At 55.6% G+C, this 15,148-nt stretch overlaps 1 protein-coding gene across 1 annotated transcript in view; it reads left to right on the top strand.

Moving 5' to 3' along the window:
* The window catches only part of LOC141998857 (E3 ubiquitin-protein ligase TRIM21-like), a 302,786-nt gene that overhangs the window by 30,355 nt on the left and 257,283 nt on the right, over positions 1-15,148 (top strand). The gene's annotated exons all lie outside the window — the stretch shown is intronic.

The following is a 15,148-nucleotide window of genomic DNA, read 5'->3' as shown; positions in this document are numbered from 1 at the left end:
GAGGCCCCTAGCACTCACAGAAATTCTCTCCCCTCTCTGTGGAGCCGGGTCCTTCCCTCGACCCCCCAGATTCCTTCATCTGGGGCAGGAGCTCTTTCCCTCACACCCATACCCCTCCCCTCTTTCCTTGATCTCACCCCCATCCCATTCCCCTTGCTCCCAGGCAGAGATCTTCCTGCCCCATATGGCGCAGAAGGACCTTTGGGTCAAGGCTACAGACTGTCTGCCCAACTGAAGCTCAGGAAGCTCCACCTTTGAGGAGGTGAGGATGGGACAGAGGCTCAGGGCTAGCTTCATCTCCTGCCCTTTATTCTTCCTTTGGCCCTCTATGGGCTCTCAGAGTCTGACATGAAGAGGAGCCTCCTCCCCGCGTGTCTTCTAGGCCCTGGGGTGTGTGACCCCCTCCCAGATGGATGCAGTCAGAAGCTGAACCACCTCAGGGAGCAGTGGGGACAGGTCCCTTTTCCTAGGAAACAAAGCAGTGGTGGTTCTCAAAGAGGCTGAGAGGGAAGACCCCGCTCCCTCATGGAAGTAAGAGCCATTGACTTCTTTGGGCATAAGGGTTTCTTGGGGGAGATATGGGATCCCTGCCGCATAGCCTGGCTGGGAGCTTCCCCCATCCCTGGGACAGAGACATCTCCATCAATGTGCCACCCTTGTTTTTTTCCTAGCAAGAGGCTCCCCAGAGAACTCCTCAAACCTGTTCTCCTGGGAGCGATTCTGGGAGGAGGCTCCCATCCCTCAGTCTCCAACTCCATCATGCAGTCTCTTTCACATAACATCTCTGCTCTCCAGCTCCACTTCCCGCAGCAGGACAAGCGGACCTTCAGCTCCTAGAGAACAGACTCTGACCTCCTTCTGATCAGCAATGGGGTTTCACCATCCTCTCAGCAAACATGTCAGCTGGGCTGGACCAGATTTGAAGGAGGAGGGTATCTAACAGGGTGGCTTGGCCTGTGGCTGCCAAGCCTGGGGCTAGGCCTAGTTGATGACCAAGTGAGCCCCACCTGAGAGGAAAGAAGGGAAAACAGTAGCAAAAGTACAGAAGCAGACCGAGCTGTTCAGTAGACGGCCTCGGGCCAAAACCTGGAGTCCAGGGTAGGACTGGGTTCTCTCACCGTCCCTAAGGAAGAGGACATAAGAGACCATAGAAACCCAAGAAGGGCAGGCCAAGCCGAAATCAGGCCGAGGAAGAGCTCCCCACAAGGGTGGAAGGCCTTGTTTCTGTTCAAGACATTTTTGGACTTTGTTTGGAAGGAGCACGACCCAGGAAGGAGTGGACTAAAGGACAGTCACCTGGTTGTGGGGGCTGAGTTCCCAGCCAACAAATTGCAAGAGTGAGTATCAGCGGGGTTGCTAGCCCAGCGAGAAAGCGGTGACACTCACACTTCACTCGAACACACAACACTGAGGTGCTTTGGGAAGCACAGTAACAAAGAAGAGATTTAAGTGACACTAAGCAAGAGAAAGAGACAAATTTCAAACAGACAAACAAAACACAACACACTTTGCAGTGATTAAAACTGAATCTTACCAAGTCACAATCTTTGCCTTAGCAGTTTCCAGACTAACATCTCAGCTTTCCTAACAGACCTTCTTTGATGTCCCTGTAGGGTAGAAAACTTCTCTGTCGAATGCGCTGATTTGATTGCTTCGTCTTCTGGTTTCAGACCCTCTGTTCTCCTTCTGGGCTGCCTGGACCCTGACTGTAACATCTCTCTGGCCCAGCCTCTTACACAGATGTGTGCTGCAGCCAGCCCAGCGCAGGGAGCAGTGGGGACAGATGATCTCATCCTGTCAGACCAAGCAACAGGGGTCCCATTGAGGCTTAGATGGAAGATCCCAGGCATCTCCTGGAGGTAAGAACCGTCCACTCTTCTGGGCACTTGGGGCTGTTGCAACAAAGAGGGGGCTCCTGTTCCATAGCCTATTTGTCCTCATGACTGTGTTTTTTTATTCTCAGAGGATGCGTCCGGGACCCTGGAGACTGTTTCGTGCAGGAGATTTGAGCGGGGAGAGATCACTCACTGTCATGACCCATAGGTCATTAACCCGGGTCTGCAGGGTTCCTGGGAGCAGCCACCCTCCAGCACGCCACCTGGAAGCCTACGAAAAACTGCTTAGCTAGGACTGACGAAGTCCAGACCCAGTTTGAGGCTCCATCCCTGAGGCCCATTGGCAGAGTCCCAGAGCAGCTAATTGGCCCCCGGGACCTCCTTAAACCAGCAGCAGGAACAAGGAGCTGTCTGAACACCCGAGCTCCTCCCCGGCTCTGGACCATGTGTTAGCTGTTCCTGCTCCCACTCCCCAGGCTTGATTTCCTGGCATCCGGACTCAGGGTGACTCATCTGACTTGAGGTGCTGATTTGGTCTTTTGCTTCTGCTCTTCCAGTGTCCTGACCCAGCTGACTCTCGACTCCTGTCCTGTGAGTGTGGACTCTGCCTCTGACCACTAGGTCTGGCTGCCCATGACCCAGCCATCACACTGACTTTTCTACAGTTCCTCCAGTGCCCTTTTCTGCTCTCCAGCTCTGCTCTCCCAGCAAGACACACTGATCCCTTGGCTCCCAGAGTCCTGCTTGCCTGCTAGTCAAGGGCTCAGGGGGAGTGCTTGTCTTGCCCCCTCCCCCACCACGGCTGCTTTTCCTCGGGGACTCTCCCTAGCGCAGAGGAGAATCAGTCCTGGCAGCAATTCAGGAAATCACAGAAGGGACGGTCAGCTCAGCTCCCTCTGCAATGCCACTGCCCGAGACCATTACGAGTGGGTGCCCAGTGACTGCGCCGGCAGCTCCTTGAGAGACTGCTGGGGGCAGGGTAGTCGTGTTTCCTGGTGACCGCGGGAAGCCATGCAAAGAGTGCAGCATTGAGGAGACTCTGCTGCTGTCACAAAGGGTTTCTGTTCTCCTGCACGGTCAGACCGTGGGGCCAGGTGGCAGAATGGGGAAGAGCTGGTTGGTGATGAGTCGGAGGATTCACCATAGAGGTGGCAGCAGCTGCAGATCCTGGAGTCCCTGTGGTTGGGTTACCATGAGTCTGGATTTTCCCGGACATGTCCGGCTTTTGGGGTTTTCAATCGCCCTCCGGGAGGAATTTGTAAAACTCTCAAAAGGTCCAGGATTTCCCTCCCAGTGCAGCACTCTGGGGGTGGGGGGGGGCGGGGAGCTGCGCGCTCTGCGGGGGAGCACGGCACTGTGTCTGGCTCCGCACCCCAGACACACTGCTCTGAGCAGCAGGGTACGGAGCCGGGGGGCTGGAGAAGGGGCATGGGGTCCCAAGGGACAGTCAGGGGACAGGGAGCAGGAGGGGTTGGATGGTCAGGGGTTCTGGGGGGAGCCTGTCAGGGGGTGGGCATATGGAGAGGGGTCGGGGGAGTCAAGGGAGAGGGAGCAGGGGGGGTTGGATGGGGTGGAGGTTCGGAGGGGAAGTCAGGGGCAGGGAGCAGGGGGGGTTGGATGGGTCGGGGGTTCTGCGGGGGCAGTCAGGGGACAGGGAGCGGTTGGATAGGTGTGGGAGACCCGGGGGTCTGTCAGGGGGCGGGGGTGCAGTTCTAGGGGGGCAGTTAGGGTGGGGGGTCTCAGGAGGGGGCAGTTGGAGACAGGGAGAAGGAAGGCTTAGAGAAAGGGCGGGGTCCTGGGAGGTGGCGATCAGGGGACAAGGAGCAGGGGGGGTTGGATGGGTTGGCGGTTCTGTGGGGGGCAGTCAGGGGGCAGGAAGTGGGAGGGAGTAGATAGGGGTCAGGGCTACAACTGCCCCACCCCCACCCGCCCCGGAGTGTCCTCTTTTTTGAAAGTTCAGATATGGTAACCCTACCATATAGGCCCAGCCTCCACTCTGAGAGTTCAGGCGAACCTCCCCCTGCTCTCAGGGAGTCTTTGGCTTTCACGGCTGGGCCTGCCTGCCGAGACAGAGGACTCAGTGTTTCCATCAGGCTGCTCAGCTGCAAATGCAGCCACCCAAAGACGTGAAGAATGGCAGCGAAAGAGCAAAGCTGGACCCTCCGGTGAGCTCCTGCAATCAAGTGAGCCCAGCCTGGGACAGACAAGGAAAAGCGCCAAGGTGGCTGGTGGCTGCAGGGAGCCAGGGGAGGAGAAATAAATAGTTAATGATGAATCCTAAGGGCTTTTTCTTGTGTGGTGAAGGGTTTAAAACGGGTCTAGTTACTATCACATTCAACTTTACAGTCGCTGTGTCTGATTGAAGGGCAGGTCTGGAAAGGTCAGAGGTCACTCGAGGAGCTTCAAGTCTCCGATTCTGTCCCTATTGCCTCCTTTGACCAGCTGATCTCACCCCAACACCTCCCTCAGGTGGTCGCAGTGGTGAGCTCTTTCCCTCTTTTTCTGGAGTTGCCGCCAGCATGGGGACAGGATACATGTGGCCAAGGAAATGGAGAGGCATGGGGGTCACTTGCAGAGGCACACAGATAACTTGCAGAGTTGCCTGTTCATGCAGCTCCTATGGGGGAAGCACGGTAGGGTCCCGTGCACTCCGGGGCACCATTTCCAATTTTGGTGGTGGCAGGGAGGATAATTTCACCATGATTCCAGGGGCTACTTAGGCACCTGAAAACTCTAGGGTTTTGACAGATAACTTAGCAAAGAGCTGACAGGAACACTTGCCAGACTGCTTTGCGGGGAAGACAGCTATAAGAATGGATCCAGGGAATGGTTCTGTAGCTCTGAGCTGTTTGGACACTTTCAGGGAACATTCCCGATGCAAGACAGAGATCCCCAAAGTTATCCTGGGTAACCCTGAAAGACTTATGGAAAACTAGCAGATCCCACATCTCTGCTGTCACTTTGCACTGACAAACTTGGACTGTCCGAACCTGTTCATGTATTTTACCTGCTTTAAGCTCTCAATAACTTTCACACATAAAAGAAAGAAAATTAAATAAATGAGTGACGTAGTTACACTGATATAAGGCCGTAGCGTAATCAGAGTTGTCCCATTGAAATGGAATTATTCACAGCAGTAGTTAAAGTTAAACATGCACGTAAGTGTTTCCAGGGCCGAGATTAAGGCCACAGTTTATGAGAGGTGCAGACGCAAGAAGAGAAGAGCGGTGCAAAAACTGAAATACCACTTGGAACCTGGCCCAAACAATGCACCATGAAAAATAAACTCATCTTGTTATACAGTAATAGAGCTGGTTCAGAATGGTTTTACACTCACAATGCAACCTTTTAACTAAAAATACCACTTTGGATTCAGTTCTTGAAAAGAAATATTTTAATAGAAGAAACAGTAAAAAGAAAAGAATCACCTCTGTGAAATCAGGATGGTAAATACCTTCCTTACAGGGTAATTTGATTCAAAACATAGAGAATCCCTCTAGGCAAAACCTTAAGTTACAAAAAAGACACACAGACAGGAATATTCATTCTATTCAGCACAACTTCTTTTCTCAGCCATTTAAAGAAATCATAATGTAACGCATATCTTGCTCAATTACTTACTAAGTTCTAAGACTCCATTCCTGTTCTGTCCCTGGCAAAAGCATCCCCCAGACAGACACAGACCCTTTGATGTTCTCCCTCTTCCCAGCTTTTGAAAGTATCTTGTCTCCTCATTGGTCATTTTGGTCAGGTGCCAGCGAGGTTATCCTAGCTTCTTAACCCTTTACAGGTGAGAGGATTTTTCCTCTGGCCAGGAGGGATTTTAAAGATGTTTACCCTTCCCTTTATATTTATGACAGCACGCAAGTGTTTCCAGGGCCAAGATTAAGGCCACAGCTTATGAGAGGTGCAGACACAAGAAGAGAAGAGCTGTGCAAAAATTGAAATACCACGTGGAACTTGGCCCAAACAATGCAGCATGAAAAATAAACTCATCTTGTTATACAGTAATAGAGCTGGTTCAAAATGGTTTTACACTCACAATGCAACCTTTTAACTAAAAATGCCACTTTGGATTACAGTGATCATTTGAAAAAAGTTCCCTTTTAAAAAAAAACATTTTGGATTTCTCTGCCCACTTGAGAGAGAACGTGGAGTTTTTCCCACCAAAACTAAACAAAAATTTGATAATTAAAAGCATTTGCAAATAAGTTTGAAGAATATGGTGGGTGGGGGGGGGAATTGCTTTTTGAAAATTTTGCTTTTTTGAGGTGGGGAGGGGAGTTATATTTGAAAGGAGTTCTTCATCCTCTCCCACTCTCATCCAGGGGTGCTGGAACAGGGGAGACCAGGGCCCACCACTTTTTACTGGCCATAAGTGTGAGCGACTGGATGAGTGGGGAGAGAAGGGGGAGTGTGTGTGTGTGTGGGGGGGGTTTGGGGGCAAGGGGCGGCGTGAAGTGGGAGTTCAGAGAGAAAGGCGGTGTGAGGGGGGGCCCCAGGGAAAGGGGCGGTTTGAGGGGGCAGGACCTCGAGGAGAAGGGGTGGCACAGGGGCTAGGCCACAGTTTGGCTGCCAGCAGCCCCCCACTTTTAGGAAGATTTTGCCCATTCTGCCCTCATCCCAAATTAATTTGTTACAGTAAGAAAACTTTGAGCAACAAGGAGACTCAGAGACCCACAATATAACCGCTAAAATCCTCACCCGCCCCTGGAGCTGGGCAAACAGAATTTTTTGGTTGCTGGCAATTCCAGAAAAAGAGATGGAAAAAAACTGGTTTCAGGTTGAACAAAACTAAATTTTTTACAAATTTTTGATGAACCAAAAATCTTAAAAAAAAAAAAAAAGACCCAGGGACATTTCAAGGGTTGTAACTTTTTGAATTTTTAAAATAAAACTGAAGGACTTTTTTAAACAAAAAATTGTTTCAAGTTGAAAAATCAAAATGGTTTGTTTGGAAAGTGTCTAAATGAAATGCTTCGACTTGTTAAGAACTGGGGGGAGGGTCTGGATGTGAACAATTCAGCAGACCAGATACGAATTCGCAAACTGCTGAATTTGCATTTTTCACCTCAAATTGATTTAGATGAAAAGTTTTGCCCAGTCTAGTCCTCACCATTGAGGGGCACTGTAAGAGGGATCAGCTCTTCTAGCTGGTTCCCCAGCCCAAGTCTGTCTCCATTTAATGGGTCCCTCCCCGCCACTCCGGTTTAGGGTTGCCAATTTTAACTGGACGTATTTTATCACATGCCACAATCTTTAATTAAAAATTAATATTTAATTCTTGCAGACTCCCGCTCACCCTGGAGGATTGGCGATGCTGCTCCAGTTTCTTGGGCCACATCCGTGTCCCCACCGAACAGATCCCTTCCTCTGGGTGCCTGTGGGAAGCGTCTGTCCTCCAGGAGCAGGTCTCCTTCCCCCTTCTCCAGGGCTGGGTCTCGATTCCTGGTTCTGGTCCCCTGGGCCTGGTCCCCATCCCTGTCACATGCTGTGGGGAGCTCCGGTTCCTGGGAATCCTGCCGACTTCCAGGCTGCGGGGAGGAATGATGTCAGGGTGCGTGGGGGAGTCCAGGCCCTGCACCCCTCTTCCTGGGGCTCCCTGAGACGCTCAGCCAGGCAGTAACACGCAAGGTTTATTGGACAACAGGAACACTGCCCCAAACGGACCTTGTGGGAACAACCAGGACCCCTCAGTCAAGTGCTTCTGGGGGGCAGGGAGCTTAGACCCCAGCCCTGGGGTTCCCTGCATTCGACCACCCAGCCCCAAACTGAAACTAAACCCCCCTAAGCAGGCACTGTCCTGCAGCCTCTGTCCCCCCCCTTCCCCCTCTCCGGACTGGGGGGGGCCTCTGTCCCCCCTTCCCCCTTTCTGGGCTGTGGGGGGCATCTATCCTCTCTCCCTCTCCCTCCCCTTCTCCAGGCTGGGGGGGGCCTCTGTCCCCCCCTTCCCACTCTCCGGGCTCTGGCGGGGGGGCTCTTTCCCGCCCTTCCCCCTCTCCGGGTTGTGGGCGAGCCCCCTGTCACCCACCTTCCCCCTCTCCGGTCTGTGGGGGGGGGCCCTGTCCCCCCTTCCTCCTCTCCAGGCAGTGGGGGGGGGCACCTGTCCCCCCCCCTTTTCCCCTCTCCGGGCTGGGGGGGGCGCTCTGTGTCACCCCTTCCCCTTCTACGGGCTGCGGGAGGGGCTCTGTCCCCCCCTTCCCCCTCTCCCTGTTGGGGGGTCATCTGCCCCCCCTTTTTGCCCTCTCCGGGCTGTGGGGGGGCCCACTGTCCCCCCCTTCCCCCTCTCCGGGCTGTTGGGGGGGACTCTATCCCCCCTTCCCCCTCTCCCTGCTGGGGGGTCCTCTGTCTCCCCCTTTCCCCTTCTCCTGGCTGTGGGGGGACCCTGTCCCCCCCTTCCCCCACTCCGGGCTGTGGGGGGCCCTGTCCCCCCCTTTCCCCCTCTCCGGGCTGTCGGGGGGCCCCTGTTCCCCCCCTTTTCCCCTCTCCGGGCTGTTGTGGGGCTCTATATCACCCCTTCCCCCTCTCTGGGCTGTGGGGGGGTCCCCTGTCCCCCCTTCCCACTCTCTGGGTTTTGGGGGGCGCCCTGTCACCCCCTTCCCCCTCTTTGGGCTGTGGGAGGGTCGCTTTCCCCCCCTTCCCCCTCTCCAGGCTGTGGGTGGGGGGCCCTGTCCCCCTCTTCCCCCTCTCCCAGCTGTGGGAGGGTCCCTGCCCCCCCTTCCCCTTCTCCAGGCTGTGGGGGGGGGGCTCTGTCCTCCCCTTTCCCACTCTCACTGCTGGGGGGGCCTCTGTCCCCCCCTTCCCCTCCTCCGGGCTGTGGGAGGGCCTCTTTCCCCCCTTCCCCCTCTCCAGGCTGTGGGTGGGGGGCCCTGTCCCCCCCTTCCCCCTATCCGGGCTGTGGGGGGGGGCTCTGTATGACCCCTTCCCACTCTCCAGGCTGTCGGGGGGGCTCTGACCCCCCTTCCCCCTCTCTGGGCTGTGGGGGGGGGCCCTGTCCCCCCCTTCCCCTTCTTCGGGCTGTGGTGGGGGGGAACTGTCCCCCCCCTTTCCCCCTCTCCGGGCTGTGTGGAGGCCCTGTCCCACCCTTCCCCCTCTCTGGGCTACGGGGGTGCCCTTTCCCCCCCTTCCCCCTCTCCAAGCTGTAGGGGGTGCCCCTGTCCAACCCATTCCCCTCTCGCTGCTGGGGCGGGCCCCTTCCCCCTCTCCGGGCTGTGGGGGGGCTGTGTGCCCCCCTTTTCCCCCTCTCCGGCTGTGATGGGAGAGCCCTGTCCCCCCCTTTCCCTATCTCCTGGGCTGTAGGGGGGGCCTCTCCCCCCCTTCCCCCTCTCTCCGGGCTGTGGCGGGGGCCCCTGTCCCCCTCTTTCCCCCTCTCCGGGCTGTGGGGGGGGCTCTGTCCCCCACCATTCCCTCTCTCCGGGCTGTGGGGGGGGCTCCTCTACCCCCTTCCCCCTCTCCGGGCTGTGAGAGGGGGGCTCTGTCACCTCCTTCCCCCTCTCCCTGCTGCCCCCCACTTTCTCCTTCCCCGGGTTGTGAGGGGGGGCCCTGTCCCCGCTTTCCCCTCTCCGGGCTGTAGGGGGGGCTCCTGTCCCCCCCTTCCCCTTCTCCGGGCTGTGGGGGGGCTCTGTCCCCCCTTTTCCCCTCTCTCTGCTGGGGGGGGCTCTCTATCACCACTTCCCCATCTCCGGGGTGTGGGGGGGCCCTGTCCCCCCCTTTCCCTCTCTCCTGGCTGTGGGGGGGGGCAAATGTCCCCCCCTTCCTCCTGTCTGGGCTGTGGGGGGGCCCTGTCTCCCCTTCCCCCTCTCCCTGCTGGGGGGGGCCTCTTCCCCCCCTTTCCTCTCTCAGGGTTGGGGGGGCCCTGTCCCCCACTTTCCCCCTCCCTGTGCTGTGGGGGGGCTCCTGTCCCCCCCTTCCCCCTCTCCGGGCTGTGGCAGGGCTCTGTCTAACCTTTACCCCAGTCCAGGCTGTGGGGGGAGCCCCGTCCCCCCTTCCCCCTCTCCCTGCTCGGGGGGGGCCTCTGTCTCCCCCTTCCCCCTATCCAGGCTTAGGAGGGCAGCCCCTGTCCCCCTGCTTTCCCCTCTCTGGGCTGTGTGGGGAGCTCTGTCCCCTCTTTCCACCTCTCCCTGCTTGGGGGGACCTCTGTCCCCCCCTTCCTTCTCTCTGAGCTGTGGGGGGGCCCCTGTCCCCCCCCCTTTGCCACTCTGCATGCTGTGTTGGGGGGCCCTGTCCCCCCCTTCCCCCTCTCTGGGCTTGGGGGGGGGCTCTGTATCACCCCTTCCCCCTCTCCCTGCTGGGGGGGCCCCTGTCCCCCCTGCCCACTCTCTGGGCTGTGGGGGGGCTCCTGTCCCCCCCTTCCCCCTCTCCTAGCTGTTGGGGGGTGCTCTGTCCCGCTCTCCTTGCTGGGGGGGCCTCTGTCCCTCCCCAGCCCCCCTCTGGGCTGTGGGGAGGGGCTCTGTATCACCCCTTCCCCCTCTCCCGGCTGTGGGGGGGACTCAGTCCCCCCTTTTCCCCCTCTCCGGGCTGTGGGGGGGGGCACTGTCCCCCTTCTCCCCCCTCTCCGGGCTGTGGCGGGGGCTCTGTATCTCCCCTTCCCCCTCTCCCTGCTGGGGGAGCCTCTGTCCCCCCCTTCCCAATCTCTGGGCTGTGGGGGGGCACTGTCCCCCCCATCTCCCACTCTGGGCTTTGGGGGGAGCCCTGTCCCCCCCCTTCCCCCTCTCCAGGCTGTGGGGGGAGCTCTGTATCACCCCTTCCCCCTCTCCCGGCTGTGGGGGGGGGCTGTGTCCCCCCCTTCCCCCTCTCCGGGCTGTGGGGGGGGGCACTGTCCCCCTTCTCCCCCCTCTCCGGGCTGTGGCGGGGGCTCTGTATCTCCCCTTCCCCCTCTCCCTGCTGGGGGGGCCTCTGTCCCCCCCTTCCCAATCTCTGGGCTGTGGGGGGGCACTGTCCCCCCCATCTCCCACTCTGGGCTTTGGGGGGAGCCCTGTCCCCCCCCTTCCCCCTCTCCAGGCTGTGGGGGGAGCTCTGTATCACCCCTTCCCCCTCTCCCGGCTGTGGGGGGGGGCTGTGTCCCCCCCTTCCCCCTCTCCGGGCTGTGGGGGGGGCTCTGTATCAATGTCACGGAGTGTGGGGGAGTCCAGGCCCTGCACCCCTCTTCCTGGGATTCACTGAGACTCTCTGCCAGCCAGTAACATGCAAGGTTTATTGGACAACAGGAACACAGTCCAAAACAGGGGTTGTGGGGACAACCAGGACCCCTCAGTCAAGTCCTTCTGGGTCAGCAGGGAGCTTAGACCCCAGCCCTGGGGTTCCCTGCGTTCCTCCACCCAGCCCCAAACTGAAACTAAACCCCCCCAGCAGGCTCCCTTCTGCAGCCTCTGTTCACATTCTCGGGCAGAGGTGTCACCTCCCGCTCCCCCTCCTGGCTCAGGTCACAAGCTCTCAGGTCTCCCATCCCCAGGGCACATTCCCAGGTCAACACCTCCCTCTCTCTTCTGCGTCACATCGTCACACATGTGCTGCCCTTGGTCGGTGGAGATGGGGCGTTGACCCCCGGCAGTCACAGTCAGGGTCAGGAGGTTGTGTCAGTTTTATTACGGTAGCACCTAGAAACTCTATTCACCCAAAATGACTTGCCCAAATTGTGGGAGTTGTGAGAAGAACTCAGCGCTCTACAGCGCAAGGTACCATCAGCAAGGATACTAGACGGTAGGACACTTTTTTTCTCCCCAACATTCTCCTCAAGGCCGCTTGCACCTCTTTGCTCCTCAGGCTGTAGATAACGGGGTTCAGCATGGGCATGAGGACAAAGTACACCAGGCCGAATGGCCTGTCTCTGCCCCCTCCATAACTTGACTTGGGTCAGAAATTGATAACAGTCACGGATCCATAGAATACAGTCACCACCACGAGGTGTGAGGAGCAGGTGGAGAAGGCTTTGCGCCTTCCCTCAGCAGAAGACATCTTGAGGATGATGTGGGCATAAGACACAAGGATCAGCAGGACAGGGGCCATGACCACCAACACGACCACCACAAATATCTCCACCTTGTTCAGGGAGATGTTGGCGCAGGCCAGCTTCAGAAGAGGGGGGATGTAGCACAAGAAGTGGTGAATCTCAAATCACTAACATCTGGGTCAGAGGAGCAATGGGTCAGAGGAGACTTAAGTATATAAAATAATTAATGGTCTAGAGGCGGTAGATTAGGCCCTTCTGTTCTCCCTGTCTCATAACACAAGAACAAGGGGACTGTGACCCAGGAACCCCTTTGGTGCCAAGTGGCAGAGAGCAAAGGGTCAGGGGGATAGGGTTTTTACAGGGATCCATTGGGTTGGATATCTGCATAATACCAAAGGGTGACATGTGAGATTATGAAGAGCCAGCTGCCCACTCGTCATCATAATCACTGCAAAATGTATGTACGGATAATATTTAAGGAGTTATGTATCTATACTAGGCAAAGAAAAACACTAAATCCTTCAATTGGGAGGCAACTGACAGTGTATTTGCTTCAGGAAACCTGGGTCATGGCCAAGGCTATCTGTAATGCTCTGCAAGCATTTTGGGGTGAGCAATATTCTGCAAGAGGTGAGAGTCTCTTGTTAATCAAGTCTGGGCTCCAGAACGCAGGGTATGATTTTGTTTTATATGTAACCATTTGTTCCCAATACTTTTACTTGCTGCTACTTGACTCTCTGTGGTTTGATAAATAACTCAGACTTCTTTTGACTGTAGCCATATCTTAGTGCTGTGTGTCAAGCAGAGCCATGATCTGAGGTAGACCTGGCTCGGGTGTTGGAGTGAGCCTGTCGCTAACCTGCACAGTAACAGCGGGGCCTGCAGAGGCCTAGAAGGGAGTGCTTGTGTCAATCATGACCAGTGGATTTGGGGAGCTGACCCCCGGCAGGCACAGACTTGGCTTCCCCACGCTAAGGGCAGGTGGCAGTGGGTGCCGCACAACCCCAGGCACCCACGAGAAACGTCACAGGGACATACAATAAAATTAAAAGATGGCAAATTCTGAACCAATAAATACCTTTTCCCACGATGTGTGATTAGACTGTAGTCATGAAAGCGGGACTGGACATTTGTATGGCTAACAAGAATAGCCAGAGTTATCATATGTAATGATGATAATTCCTATTACTCTAAGCAGCAGGTTGTTTTTCTCTAGGGACCAGACAGAGATTCTCAGCTATTCTGCTGCAAAAACAAGACAACCCTGAGTAGAGGCTGAGGACATTAGGGTTGAAACCGCCCCACACACAATGTGTATCCCCATGTCGGGTAAAGACTGAGTATCATTACCCCTTTTTGACCAGAGTGGCTAGGCAAAGTTTGGAGCCATGGGGATGTCCCCGTTGGAAATAGAAATTGATGGAGTCTGGTATTTTCTTTGATCTCATTTATTGACAAGGAATGTACAAAGTCCAACTTCTCTGAATGCATGAGGAACCAAGAACAAAAGGAGCAGCTTCTTTGCTTACTGCCCCAAGTCTCGTTAGCCACCTCATTAGATCCAAACACTCACTTTTTCTAGGCTCGCACTGGGCTACTGCTTGGCTTTTTTCCCCTCTGGCTCTCTCTCTCTCTCAGCAAAGTCCTTCTGCCCACTCAGTCCAAATTCCTGGGCAGGTTCACACACCTCTTTATCTTAGGCGGGGGAAGGGGCTTCTGATTAACTCATCCTGACAGTTATGTGACTAGAAGGGTGTGTTCACACATCAGTTAGAATACATTTTTTAACTCAACCATAACAAGGTTTCGTCCAGCTCCTGCTGCTGTAGCAAAGAGGTTGTGTCAACAAAAATCATTCACATCATTTATTTTATTTTGATAGCCATTAATCTGTTTAGGGTCTGATGCACTGGGTCTTAGGGAATGTCTACACTGCAAAGTAAGCCCAAACTCAGACTCAGGCTCGAGGATTTCAGTCTGACAAACGCACATTCAACCGCCATTCTACACCTACTGAGAATGTAATTAAACCTTCTTTTGCCAGGGCCTCTGTGATCAGGATCCTGTTTCATAAGCCCAGGCAAAAGGGGGTACATGGGATCCCCTAGAATAACCATGGGAACAGTGACTCCATTTATGACATTGTCATTTGGAATAGTGTTTCGGTCTGTCCATGAAGGTAGACGCCTGGCTGGCGGAAAACCCTGGCATCATGAACTTTTCCCGTGCAGCCCACGTTGGCGTCCATAAATTGGCCTCTCTGGTCCCCAGGGGCCTGCATACCCATGGAGTAGTACCTTTTGCAGTGTATGTACTCCTGCTCCTTGAGGAGGGCAAGCAATGGGCTCATGAGTCCCATCAGTGGCCCCAGTGCAGTGGGGAAACCCCATTCTCTCCAAGCCAGCAGTTACTTCGGGGATATTGTTTATGTCCCCACCTTTGGATAAACCACACACCTGATCGCCTCAGAAACCTCGGCCACCACTTTACCTTCCAGTCAACTTTCCAACCCCAAACTGGCTAGCAACGGACCTGTAGGACTCTGGGGCGTAGCAACCCACTTTTGAACAGGAATGGCTTCCTTAGCGTATATGTCATGGTGCTGAAGGGTCTGGGCAAGCTGCTCACAAGGCTCCAGAAATCTAGCTTTCTTCATGAGCAAGTTCTAGTCATCCCAGGTCTGCATGACTATGGGGTCCCACTGGTCTGTGCTCGTAGCCCTGCTCCAGAAGGGCCGGTCTACACAGGGGGCATCAGCAGCTCTCCCGAGAGCCGTGAGCACCATCAGCCAGTTTGAGTCTGACAGGTCTGTTTCACACCCCACCCCCCCAACAGGTGCCTTCTTCAGCAGGTCAGAAAATGCCCCCGAAACGTCCACCGGCACTTCATGGACTCTCTGCCCATTACCTGAAACAGGAGTGAAAGCACAAGCAAGACAAGCGCTTCAAACGCTGACTCCTCCCTGTTGCTGGCTCCAGCCGTCGGGCACGTGTAGACTCAAAAGACAGCTCGGCCAGATGCCTTGGCAGGATGCAACAGCTTCCGGTAAAGTGCCACGGGATGGACAGTCAAGTTTTCCCACAGGGCATCACAAAGGGCTAGAATGGCTACCGCTGGGGAGGGTGCTAGGAAACCTGGCACAGGTTTGACTTAGGTTTGCGTAGTGCAGCACAGATGCCTGAGCACTGGTGTGAGGCCGGGGTCCAGAAATTCTAAACCTAGGCTTAATATGCAGTTTGGACGCTCAAGCCCAGGTTTACACCCACCGAGCCAACGTGTTCAAGTCCCACAGACCCTAGGCTTACATTGCAGTATAGGCACATCCTTACACCCCTTTTACCCATTGCAAGATGGCATATAGTAC

Source organism: Natator depressus, chromosome 14 (genome assembly GCF_965152275.1).
Source record: "Natator depressus isolate rNatDep1 chromosome 14, rNatDep2.hap1, whole genome shotgun sequence".
In the NCBI taxonomy this organism is placed as follows: domain Eukaryota; kingdom Metazoa; phylum Chordata; order Testudines; family Cheloniidae; genus Natator; species Natator depressus.
Note: the sequence above shows the minus strand (reverse complement) of the source record. Positions and strands in the feature narration are given on the sequence as shown.